Consider the following 13,193-nt stretch of genomic DNA (forward strand, 5'->3'; position numbering starts at 1 on the left):
TTTATCTGTTTGAATAATCACAGTGGTGCTTTCCATGCTGCCTTGGTTGCAAAGATTTGAACTGCTTCCTGAAGGTCCACAGTCTGGACCAGCTCATGCTCTACTGAGATGGTTGCAAGGCCAACCAGCCTCTCCTGTGTCATTGTAGAGCGTAGATGTGTTGTTGTTAACTTCAGCTTGGAGAAGCTACGTTCTCCACTGGCAACTGTTACAGGAAGTGTTAGAAGTACCCACAGAGCAATAAAAGCATTTGGAAAGAGGGTGGTAATCTTATTTGTGCACATATATTCCAGAACAGCCTTTGAGTTGATCCTGCTGAAATGTATCTTGAAAGGGCTTTCAGTCATCACCTAAATCACTTGCATCAATATCGCGCATGTCATCATGTGTCACTGTCTCTAGTGCCCTGCATTGCTGGTGTAAGTCTTCAGTTATAGTGAGGAGTTTTGGAATATCATACAACATCCCAAATATTCTGCTGTGTTCCTTGAGCTGCATGAAATTTTATTCAGCTGACTGTATTGTATTGTTATTTGGGGTCTCTTATGGGATTATCCCGTGCCTCGTAATCAAAATGTCTTCTTCTTCGGTGACTCTTGTATTCTTGAATGGGTAGGAAAATAGCTTCAGTGTGAAGTTCCTCTGCCAACTTCTGTGCACTCTTCAGAATGTTTTGAAATCCCTCATCTGACCGGTAAGACAGTAGGTATGACTTTGCTTTGTCCAGTTGTTCCATTGCTCCAGATATATCAAGGTCAACACCTTGGAGTCTCTTGCTTACAACATTTATTTCAAACAGTATGTCATGCCACAACACTAAGCCACACAGAAATTTGAAGTTATGTATATTCTGGTGATTCCATTTCCCTCTGCCACTGTTCTCCCACAAACAGCTCCTGTCATAGCATTATCCTCCATAATGGCAACTATGGCATCATCAATCTTCCCAGTTTGGTGTTTGATAGGCTTTATCGCCTCCACTCGACTTTCCCATTGTGTGGCACTCAGTGGTTTCAGTGTCAGAGAGGATGTTCCCAGATGTTGCTTCAAAATTTGCCATCCATGAGTTGATGCAGAGAAAAATACATAGATGCTCTGAATTACATTAAAAAATTCAGAAGCCTCACTAAAAGCTGATGCTGCATCAATGACCACCATGTTCAATGAATGAGAACTGCGTGGGACAATAAAAGGTTGAGGGTTTAACTCTCGGATCTGTGTCTGCACTCCTCTGTTCTTTCCTCTCATGTTGGCTCCATTATCGTAGCCCTGACCTCTCATGTCAGCTATCGCAATTCCAGTATCTTCCAGCTTTTTAAGAAGCACATTTGTCATACCAGCTCCTGCAGTATCATCAATGTCAATAAATTCTAGAAAATTCTCTCTGACAGAGGGGCGTTTTCTTCTTTCACTCATGACTGCTGTTCTGTGCCAGCTATAGTGGCTCTCAACACTCAAGTGAAGGGGACAAATAAGCAGGCTGGTAGCAGGGCCTGAGTGAGGGAATTTATCAGCATCTTAAGGGCCTAACTGGCTCATAATACTTCAGTTGACTGTCTGTTCTCCTCAAGTGGGTTCTGGGAAGCAGGAGGAAAGAGGAAGCTCCCTGAGAAGCTGGTGTTAATCAGTCCAGGTTCCTGGGGGTGCTAGAGAGGTATGTAAGAGGCTCCTCCTCCTCTCTCTCCCTGCAGCTCCTGCTGCTTTCTGTTATTGCCTCTCACCTTTTCTCCTGCCTGCCTGTTATGTCTCTTGTGCCCTCCTTTCTCCAGCACAGCGCTCCACCATCTCTGTGCATCTAGAGCAGAGAGAATACATATGCCCCAGCAGCAGACACAATTTTCTACACTCTGGGTCCTAGTGATTCCCCCCCACACACCCCCAGTCTGGCACCTGAGGCAGCCGCATCAGTTCACCTCATGGTAAGGCCAGCCCTGTTACTCATTTACAGACACTGGGGCAAATCCCAAACTCCTGAGACAGGCTGAAAACACGACATGATATTTGAAGTCACTGGGAGTTGCAAGTGTTCAGGGTCTGACCTCCTTGAGAGTTTTTGCCTGGCAAAGGGCTTCAGGATTTGGTGACAAAATAGGTGTCAGAGTCCCAGAGGGAGCTGCTCCTTCTGAGACCCTGTTACAGCCCCCTGCCACAAGTGCACCCCTTTCAAGCAGCAGGCCCATGCCTCCACTTCTCTTTGGAGAAGGATCCTTCAATCCAATCACTCTCTGACTGCCTTCAGGTTACATCTCCCTGGCTGCCACCTATGTCTCCTAGCAGATTCAGCTGGACTTGGACCCTGCTTGAAACCTCCTTTGTGAGCCTGTGGTCAGGAATAGTATGCAGACACACACAAGCAGTTTCTCCAAACTACAGTATGATTTATTTGCCCAAACGGTACACAGAGCTGAGAGAAGAAGAGGAAAAATTAAAAAAAAAAAACCAAAGAGGCTTATATGCATATTGTCTTACCTAAGCTTGGCATTCCCGCTCAAGCCCCTGGGTACACATGACTTAGCCTTGACATCCCCTGTTCTCTCTGAGCACCCAGTTACAGCTCGCCAGCTGCTACCCTGACTCTCGAGTCAGTCTGTCTGCATGACAGCTTCCCTGCAGGCTGACATTCGGTCCTTGGTGGCTTCCAGCTGAGCTGATTACTCTCCACCTCCCTTTCTGCTAAGGCACCTTTTAATCCCTGAGGATCTTTTGATCTCAAGCCCTAGGCTTGGAAAGAGAAAAACATCTTAGTTTGGAAGGTGCCAGCCAGATAAGTTCTTCCCCTACCACAGCCATCTTCATTCCTTTGAAGCAGGTACCTGAGAGGTTGTCTTATGTGTGTCAACAAACCCCCCTTTACAGCCTTCTTTGAATTAACTCTGTAGATTCAGACAGGCAGTGATATAAAATTGAGCAGGGAAACCAAGTTGCACGTAATATTCCTAAGAAATACAAACATTTTCCTGATTCATCATAATAGGAGTCACCTCCTCCCACCGTGAAATGATGCCCTTCTGTGGCTAAATGCAACAGTTGTTTGATAGCCCACAGCAACACTATACAACATTTTAGGAGCAGCAGTGAAAAGGAATATATCCAACTGGAACAGTCTGCACAACAAATTTTAAATAAACAGAACAATATGGCAAGGACATCAGGGGGTCTTCAATGACCACATGTGTTCAAGATCTCAGTTCTCTCTCTGAAAGGAAAAACAGCACCTCCGGTAGTATATAGCTCCATAGCACTATGCTCGGCACTGAGCCCAGAGCGACGGGGCACAAAGAGTGCTACATACTAATCTGTTCAGGCAGATTGCTATGCTCACACAGAACCCTCTGACTTTAATGGGGGTTCCAGTACTCTGCCCGTGGGCACCACAGAGCTGGATTTGTGCCTAATGCTTCAGTACCACTTCCTGCAGCAAGCTGGGATATCCAGTACAGTCACCTAGCCAGGTACTAACCTGGCCCAAGTTTGAGAGCCTCTGATGTGATCGGACAGTCTGAAGTGACATGGCTGCACTTATAGAAATGCATTTAGTAGCAGTGGGCAGAGAGCCTTTCTGAGCTGAACACCAAACAGATACAAACATTTTATTCTGATAATTGTCAGGCACAACCCTTAGCTTGGCTTCCACTGCTACTTTGCTTGCCCTTTCTATTCCACTCCTTTCCTTTGATCCTCTCTCCTTGCAGGGCTAGCTTGTAACTTTTAGCCACAAGTCCTGAGTGGGAGGCAGTGCAGAGCAGCACCACCACCAGAGGACAACTGAAGAAAACTTATCTGAGGCAGGCCCCATCTTCCTCAGTACTGCTCCCTGTAAACAGGGCATGTGCATTTTGTGCCAGCCCTTATGGACAGAATGCTCCACCGAGCGTGCTGGGCCCATGTGACAGGCTTAGTGCAATCTGGGGCCAAGGCTATGGCCCTGCCAAGCAGTCCCTGCACTTCCTAGAGTGGAGAGTGCTATTGTGTTCTGCCTGTGACCAAGCCATCCTTCATACTGACTGCTGTGACATTCTTCTCCCCGCTTCTCTCTTTAGTCTAGCAACGCAGCCAGGCCATCTACCTGTTGCATTGCTCTGATCACAGCCCCCTCTTGGAATCCCTTCACCGCCTTCCTGCTTGTTTATGCATCAGATTAAATCTCCTTGCCTTCGTCTACAAGATCATACATAATGTCCCCCCATGCCACTACATCTCTCTTCTCATTTCTTCTTCTTTCACTATCTATGCCTCCTAGGGTCTTTGTCTCCTTCACCCAGGCTGCCCCCTGTGCTTGGGTAACCCTCCTTTTCCTGTCCACCAATCGCCCTCTTTTCCTTCAAATTCCTCTTCAAGACCCACTTGTTCCAGGACCTTGCTCTCCTACAGGATGAGACATCCCCAAATCTTATCATTGCTGTACCGGTGATACCATCCACACTGCTACTTCATTTCCTTCTCCCACTCCCATCCTATCTGCTTCCTCCATGCCCGGAACTACCTCCCTTTCCCCACCAGACTAGTATCCCGCCCTCCTGTCATTTATATCCTTCCTGAAACCAACTTTTCCCCAGAGGCCCACAAATACTGATCCACCTCGGCATTGTGCCATCACTGTCTCAGAATTTATGGTTTCATCCAATCACTATGTAAGAAAATGTAAGCAAATGCTCACTCAAGTTACAGCCATTCCCTAGGCCTTCTCCTGAATATTACTGTCTAATCTACATTGTCTTTTAAATTGTGAGCTCCTCAGGGCACAGACTATGCCTTGTACAGCACCAAGCACACAGCCAACACTTAATAATAATGTGTTAACTGAACCCTGATCCCAATCACAGTTTTGCAAATAGCCACTTCTTATAATAAGCCAAACACATACCCACAGTCTTTGAGAAATTGGAAGCCAGAATCTGAATTTGTAACTTGAGCCTACCTCTGAGGAGTGATGCCCCAGTGGCTGCAATGCACAATGAAATCTTTCAGCAAAATACCATTGGACCTATTCTTGTGTATCTGCTCCTGGATTCAATTCTCACAGATAGCTTTGTCCTCTGCTATGCAAATTAGTACTTCCAAAGGTAATATTTTCTGTCAGCAACTAACAAGAGGCACATTTACATAGCATGGCCCTTACATAGCAGCAGGGAGACATTTCAATCCCCAGAACTGGCCTATCCACAGCTACCCACATACAGGGCCTAGCTAGAGCAAGCCATATTTTGTCAGTGGCTGCATGGGTAAGTTGGGTAGCAATGTACAGTGCATATAGAGGACTGACATCAGAATGCACAGACCAGACTTCAGCATCAACTTTCTACAATTTGGGTTTGAAAATATGAACAGCCTGAGGTGAGGGGGAGCAGACAAAGAATTAGTGCTTTGAGGGCAGAGAAAAAGGTATCTCCCCCTTCCTTTCTCCAGGACAAAGAGCTCAAAAAGCACAGGGGAATCCCACACCTGGACTCAGAGGGTAAGAAACTGCATCTGGAGCTGCCCACGCCTCAGACTTCAAGAGACTCACAGAGTTCTTACTTTCCTCTCGACTCTGTATAATAATAATCATGCCTATGTATGTATGTATGTACAGAGCACTTTATGGGCTAGACTCTCCTGTGCCCAGCTTGCATTAGGTGCAGCACAGCAGGATTGGCGGGAGGTGGGGGGGGGGCACGATCATGGCTTCCTGCTTTCCTCTAGTCCCAGCTCTAAGCACAGCAGCTGGTTTAACCTGCACCAGCAGGCCATGTCCCACAGGACTGCACTCTGGACACCCACCCACCCCCGTTCACTCCAACACATTCCCTGCACTGGGGGCTGTGGGGAGAGCAGCATAGGAGCTGGCTATATCTGCTTTACACCTATTAGGGGCTCCCTAAAGCTAGGAGACTCCCCACCAGGGAGACTTGCCGCAAATATCCTCTATCTTTGCACTGTCTGAGGGCAGGTCTACACTTAAAACGGTGCATTGATGCAGCCGCGGTGCTGTAGCACTTCAGTGACTATGCCAATGGGAGAGCTTTTCCCGTCGGCAGCATTAATCAACCTCCATGAGAGATAATAGCTATGGTGACTGGAGAAGCTCTCTCATCGACATAGTGCTGACTACACCAGGGGTTAGGTTGGTATAACTGCATCTCTCAGGTGGGTAGTTATAGTGACGTCCGTTTATAGTGTAAACCTGGCCTCAGTGACCGAAAGGTAATGGAGCTATATCATCAAACACTACACAAATATTAACTACTTAATCCACACAACCAGCCTATAATATAGGTGAGTGTTATTGTTACAGTTTTATAGGCAGGAAAGACAGACAAAGGATTGAATTCCACTCTGCCATCATTCAGTGGGAGTTGTGCTTACCCACTGCTTGGCTGAATTTGGTTTAGAGAGGTTAAGGCTAATTTTGGTTGCCTCCATTTTTTGGTGCCCAACTTCAGATGCCTGGTCCCTGATTTTTAGAAGCAATGAGTACCAACAGCTCTCGCTGAGCTTTGGCTGAAGTTTAGGATCCTCAACACTTTGGAAAATCAGACCACGGCATGAAACTCAAACACAACACCCAAAACCAGTGGCCTCTTTTAAAATATTGGTCATAATATTTACTATATTGGTGAAAATTATTGCATAGATTCCTAAATTCTAAAGACAGAAGGGACTACCGTGATCATCTAATCTGACCACCTACTTGCCAAGAGAAAGTGATTGAGAAAGAAGGTGAGAGGGAGGGCATGGGAGTACAGATTAAGAACTCTGTTTGAGTCATGTTGAGCTTGAGTTGATGGCTAGACATCCACAGGGAGATGTCAGAGACAAACTGAGATTTTAGTCTGGACAGACAATGACAATTCTGGAGTAGAGAGGCAGATCTGAGAGTCATTAGCCCAGAGAAGGCAGCTGAATTTGTGTTTTAGGATGAGATTACTTAGAGATGAGGTATAGGGAGAAGACAAGGGGACAGAGGACAGAACCCTGTTGAATGCACTCAGAAAACTAGAGGGTGATAAGGAGTTTCCCTCCAAAGGACATCCAGAACGAGAAAATAGAGATGAGGGGGAACCAGGAGAGGCCAGATTCACAAAAAAATGAGGGAGGAGAAGATTTCAAGAAGAGAAGCACAGCCAACTGTGTCAAAGGCAGCTGACAGGTCAAGGATGATGATGATGGAGTGCTGGTTTTGAGCTTTGGCTAGGAAGAGGTCCTTAGAAACTTTGGAAAGAGCAGTTTCAGTGGAGCGCAAGGGGTGGAAGCCAGACTGGAGAGAGTCTAGGATGGAACTGGAGGAGAGGAACTCCAGACAGTGATTATAGACACTGTGCTTAATATGCTTTGAGATGAAAGGGAGAAAAGCAATAGGGTGTTAGTTGGAAAGGCAAGTGAGCATAAGGGTGAGTTGTTTTAACAGTGGTGGAGAGTAAAGCAGGCTTGTATTGTGGGGGTGTAGAGCAAGAGGTGAATGAAAAGGGTAAGGGAGGGGGTAAGGGTGGGCACAAGGGAGATGAAAAGAGGTCACTGAGGCAAGTGGAGGTGTTAAAGGAGAAAGGCAGATGAGAAACTCCTTCCAATATTCTGTCTAGAAGCTTTTTTTACTTACTTATTTGTATCTACAATACCCCTTAGCAAATATTCAGTGCATATTTGCTAGGTGGCCAGGTATTTTGAAAAATTATTTGGAGTGAAAAGCAATAGGGACAAAGGATGGCGATATGGAAAGATTCATATACATATCAAACTACCACAGTATAGATCTAAAAAACAGCTTCTGTATTTTTAATTTAGCTATGGAAACAAAGAGGAGGTACAGCAGCGGTACCCATGATTCAGTCCCATGCTGGTAATAAAGAACTGAACATATTCTGACATAGTCTTACAGTACTGTCACAGGACATTTTGAACATATGCTATCTTTGAATGAAAGGTAGTATATTAAATTACATCCATTTAATTATTATTATTAAATATTGTAGGTTGCAAAAAAACATTTTCTTAAAATTCCTCTCTTGGGTCTCGTAGGCCAGGTTGTTTGCATTCCAATGTGACCAGAGCGGGGTTTTGCAGTTATCACTTGGCCTTCCATTTCTCCTGCACATGGTGAAATCTATAGTTTGCCATTGACTTAACTGGAATTGGGCCCTTCATTTTCTGCTCAGACTAATACTACTTTTTCTATATTGTTCCTGATGTAAGCAGAGTCAGGATGAGCTCCACCCTGACACCTGGTGGTGAGGTGTGGCAAGTTGTGGAAAAGAACTTCAGGGGTGGATCTCATTTGCATAGGCACACCCACCCCGCCTAGAATGAGGCCATAGCTGCCCAAAGTCACTTTGGCTGCTGTGGGATCCCTAATGTCTCTGTTATTGGGGCAGGAAGAATAAGTAGTTATTACCCTGATTATGGGAATCAAGGACAGTGGAACTGTACTTGGCCTTTTGTTATGATGGAGGGACTTGCCATCAACTAAGTAGCACTCGTTAGGCAAGGGACATGGGTTCCAAAACTCTGGGAATGGAGAGAGGCTGGGGACAGGTATTAATACTTGGTGGTATGGGCGCCCTGGTGAGGGCCTTATATGCTAATTGTACTGCCTCCTCTCCCCACTGTGAAATATCAGAGCTAATTTTGATTCCATTAGGAGTCTAGTTACAGGCTGCTGCACTGAATTCACTTTGGGCTAATGGTGCACCAGCACTGAGGCTCCCCCTACTACAAGCTGAAATCACAAAAAAGCTAAACTTACTAAGAGCTGAAATCACTGAGTGTTGTGTTAAGTAGTGGGGGAGCCTGAAGATATATGGTGGAGCAGTTTGCAGGACGGCGAGCAGAGTGGCTTGTGGAGCAGAGCAGTTTGCGGGACGGTGAGCAGAGCATTGCAGTTTGTGGAGAAGAGCGGCTGGTGGAACAGAGCAGTTTGTTGGATGCCTAGAGCAGCTCAAGGGGTGGCTGGCAGAATGGAGCCCAATGGAGAGGTGGGGCCATCAGCTTTGGACCACGTAAGGTGCCCCTTAACCCCTCCCCCCCCCCCCATCTCCACGCAGGTTTGGAGGTAAAACTCTGCAGATAAATTTTCGAACTCTGGGGCTGCCCTGACCAGGGACAGAGACTTTTGGGACTTTGGGTTGCTGGACTCGAGAACTAAAGGGAAAGGACACACCCCCATTTGCTTGGGGTGGGTTTTTTTGCTCATGGGTTGTGTTATGAATCCTGTTGGTGGTGTTTCCCCAACATAATGCCACATTGTTTCTCTGTTATTAAAAGGCTTTTTGCTACACTCAGACTACGTGCTTGCAAGAGGGGAAGTATTGCCTCTTGGAGGAGCCCGGAGGGGTGCTATATATTTGTCCCAGGTCACTGGGTGGGGGCTTGAGCCGGTTTTGCATTGTGTTATTGGAATAGAACCCCTAGATACTTGTTGCTGCCAACTCTGACAGGCAGAAGGGTTACACTAGTAAAGGGGGGGGGGAGTTCCTGCTCAGTGAAACAATGAATACATCAGAGGAGCAGAGTGATGTCGCTTTTTGCCAACCCAAATTCTTTCCTTCTTGTAAGCTTTAGCCACTCTGCTCTTCTTCCTCTCACATTCCATTCCTGATTGATGTGTACAAGGGTTTTTGATTTCCACGTTATATCAAATGTAATCTTCTTGTGGTCATTTGATATGGCAGCTCAGCTATTTCTGTGATACCTTTATTCTGGCATGGTTTTTGGTTGATTCCAGACCTCCTCTAACTCAAAGATTTCTGAGACTTCAATTCAAGAAATTATCATTTTATGTTTCCATTGCTTCACAGGCATGACTCTGAAACGTCCCCTTCAATCATACCTTACTGTTTTTACAAGCCATTCTAATAGCATTACATTCCCATCTACCCATGTGGGATTTTTTTTTAAATGTACCATTGTTATTAATAGACTTTCACCCTTCATATTTCTTAGCTCAACTCACGGAGAGTATTTCTGTGTTGATAGTTGCAACCTCTGCATTTTATCTAATCTACAGAATCTCTCTCTCCTTTTTTGAATTATGTCAGGATTACAGTCTGTAAGTATTGATGTTAGGATATAGATATTCAGGCCTGTCTGTAAAGGCCTGTACTCTAAGAATTTAGGTATATTCTTATCACTTAGCTAGTTATAGAGGTATGAAAGAAAGAATCAAAATCACTGTCTGCCAGTGTAAGGTCCTTCTCTTACTGTGACAGTCTGAGGCCCTGTGCTTAGGCTAAAGCCTTTGGCTAAGCAGCAGAGGCAGCCATAAGCTGGGAAGCGACCGGTCACCTCCTCACATTCCAAACTAGTCACATTGAAAGAAGGTGCTATTGGGCTGTTAGGAATACAATCCTGTCCTGATAGTGCCTATCACCTCCAGAGAAAGGGAAGTGCCTAGAAGATGTAAAAGGAAACTTAGTTTAATAGCATCCTGTCTGGCAAGAACTCACTTATCAATAGCTGGGATATGAAATCCTCATTTCTTCATTGTTCTATCACTGTAGTCCCCATTTCCTTATTGTTTGTCTGTATAATCTCTCTCTGGTTCTGTGATTGTTTCTGTCCGCTGTATAATTAATTTTGCTGGGTGTAAACTAAGGTGGTGGGATGTAATTGGTTAAATAATCATGTTGCAATATGTTAGGATTGGTTAGTTAAATTTCAGTAAAATGATTGGTTAAGGTATAGCTAAGCAGAACTCAAGTTTTACTATATAGTCTGCAGTCAATCAGGAAGGGGGGGGGGAAATGGGAACAGGGAATGAGGGTGGAGAATTGGAATCATGTTTTGCTAAGGGGGGGAATGGGAACAGGGATACAGGTAAGGCTCTGTGGTGTCAGAACTGGGAAGGGGGACACTAAGGAAGGAAACTGGAATCATGCTTGCTGGAAGTTCCCCCCAATAAACATCGAATTGTTTACACCTTTGGACTTTGGGTATTGTTGCTCTCTGTTCATACGAGAAGGACCAGGGAAGTAAGTGGGTGAAGGAATAAGCCCCCTAACAATTGACATAGAGAAAAAGTATTTAATAATGGAGCTCCTCAGTCTAGCAGAGAAAAGTACAACACGATCCAATGGTTGGAAGCTGAATGCAGACAAATTCAGACTGGAAATAAACTGTAAATTTTTAACAGTGAGAGTAATTAACCATTGGAACAATTTACCAAGGGTTGTGGTGGATTCTCCATCAAGTCTGGCAATTTTTAAATCAAGACTGGATGTTTTTCTAGAAATTATTTTGGGGAAGTTCTATAGCCTGTTTTATACAGGTGATCAGAATAGATAGTCACAGTGGTCCTTTCTGGTTTGCTATCTATTAATTTAAGAATCTGGGATTTATAAAAATGTATGAAAGTGATGGGTGTTCAGACAGTACTCAAAAAGGGACAAGAGCCCATTTCTGGAATAAGAGGGAGGGCAGTCTGGGCTTAGTGATAGAGGAAAGGGCTGCAGGAGAGACCCAGGCTGCTTGTCAAAGCAATTTACCTCTCTAAGAATGAAAGAGCTGCCATATTGGATCAGACCAATGAGCCTTCTAGTCCAGTGTCCTGTCTATAACAGTGATGAGCACCAGATTTTCAGAGGAAGAAACCCTCCAGTAGGCAGTTTTGAGATAACTTGCCCTGCAGGGCAAGTTTTCACCTAACACCCAATAGTTAGAAGTTGGCTTATGCCTCTAAGATTATATGGCTTATATTACCTCCAACTTTTGTTTTTTAATAGTCACTATAATAACACTGGCTATTCTTGTTATCCAGATAAATACATAATCCTTTCTTTTGAACCCTGCTAAACTCTGCGTCAGTGCCAGCTTACAGCAATGAGTTTTATGGACTAATTGTGCCATGTGTGAAACAGCACTCATCTGTTTTCAGGTTTGAATTTGCTATCTTTAAACTTCATTGAATGTAACAATTTCATCTTGTTCTTCTATTATGAAAGAATCTGAACAGCAGGGCTGCTTTCCTTTCTCCATATCATTCATTACTGCAGTGGTTCTCAAACTAGGGCCGCCGCTTGTTCAGGGAAAGCCCCTGGCGGGTCGGGCCAGTTTGTTTACCTGCCGCATCGGTAGGTTTGGCCAATGGCGGCTCCCACTGGCCACGGTTCATTGCTCCAGGCCAATGGGGGCTGCAGGAAAGGCGGCCAGCACATCCTTCAGCCTGTACCGCTTCCCGCAGCCCCCATTGGCCTGGAACGACAAACCGCGGCCAGTGGGAACCGCAATCGGCCGAACCTGCGGGCACGGCAGGTAAACAAACCGGCCCGGCCTGCCAGGGGCTTTCCCTGAACAAGCAGGGGCCCTAGTTTGAGAACCACTGCATACTTATATTATGGCCCATCTTATACGTCTCCTTTCTATGACAAATGGTCCCAATCTTTTTAGTCTCTTTTCTTGAGAGCTTTTCCATGACCCTAATCATTTTCCATTATCTCTGCTAAACCGTCCCCTTCTATCTGTCCTGTATCCTTTTTGAGAGGGTGTGACCAGAACTGCACACTGTATTCTGGATGAATTCCCTATCTTGGTTTGGTCCCTCTGAAGTTCCTCCAAGTTTTCTCCAGTGTTGTTTTTCTGCACATTTTGCCACTTCATTTCTTAGCCCCTTTTCTAGGTCATTTAAAATATTTCAGATAATACAAGTGCTACTCTGGGACTTTATATATATATTGTTCCATTTGTTGTTTTCCTTCTCACATGCCCTCTGTGATTACCTTTTTATCATAAACATCACACAAACAGTGTGTGTACTGTGCACACACAATTCTGGAAGAACGTTATTTACCAGCCTCCTCCTCTCCCTGTCACACAAGGCTTTGCGTCAGTTGCCTTTAATAACTGACCATTTTAGTGACAGCAGATTTTTCCCTAACAGCACATGGGCTGAGCGGAGCCTGAGCTAATAGGGAGGTTGGTATTTGTTGCACAGGATCTTGGTCAGGCACAAATACTTTCACCACTGTCTCCATTGCAAATAAACAGACACACGAGCACCAGGAAAGTAGTTATCCCAGCTCCCACTTCAGTGGCCATTTTCCCAAAAGCAGCCGCAGGGCACCCAGGAGGATATCACCTCATTTCCTTGTTTCAGCACAGATAAAAACATTGCCAACAGCTCTCAGCACACCCTTATTTCATATGTGGTTGCCTTCCACAATCATTTCATTGATTGATTCTTCTGTCAAACTTGCTTTACCAATTTGTAGGCTTCCATCCTTCAT

This window comes from Lepidochelys kempii, chromosome 1 (assembly GCF_965140285.1).
Source record: "Lepidochelys kempii isolate rLepKem1 chromosome 1, rLepKem1.hap1, whole genome shotgun sequence".
Taxonomy (NCBI): Eukaryota; Metazoa; Chordata; order Testudines; family Cheloniidae; genus Lepidochelys; species Lepidochelys kempii.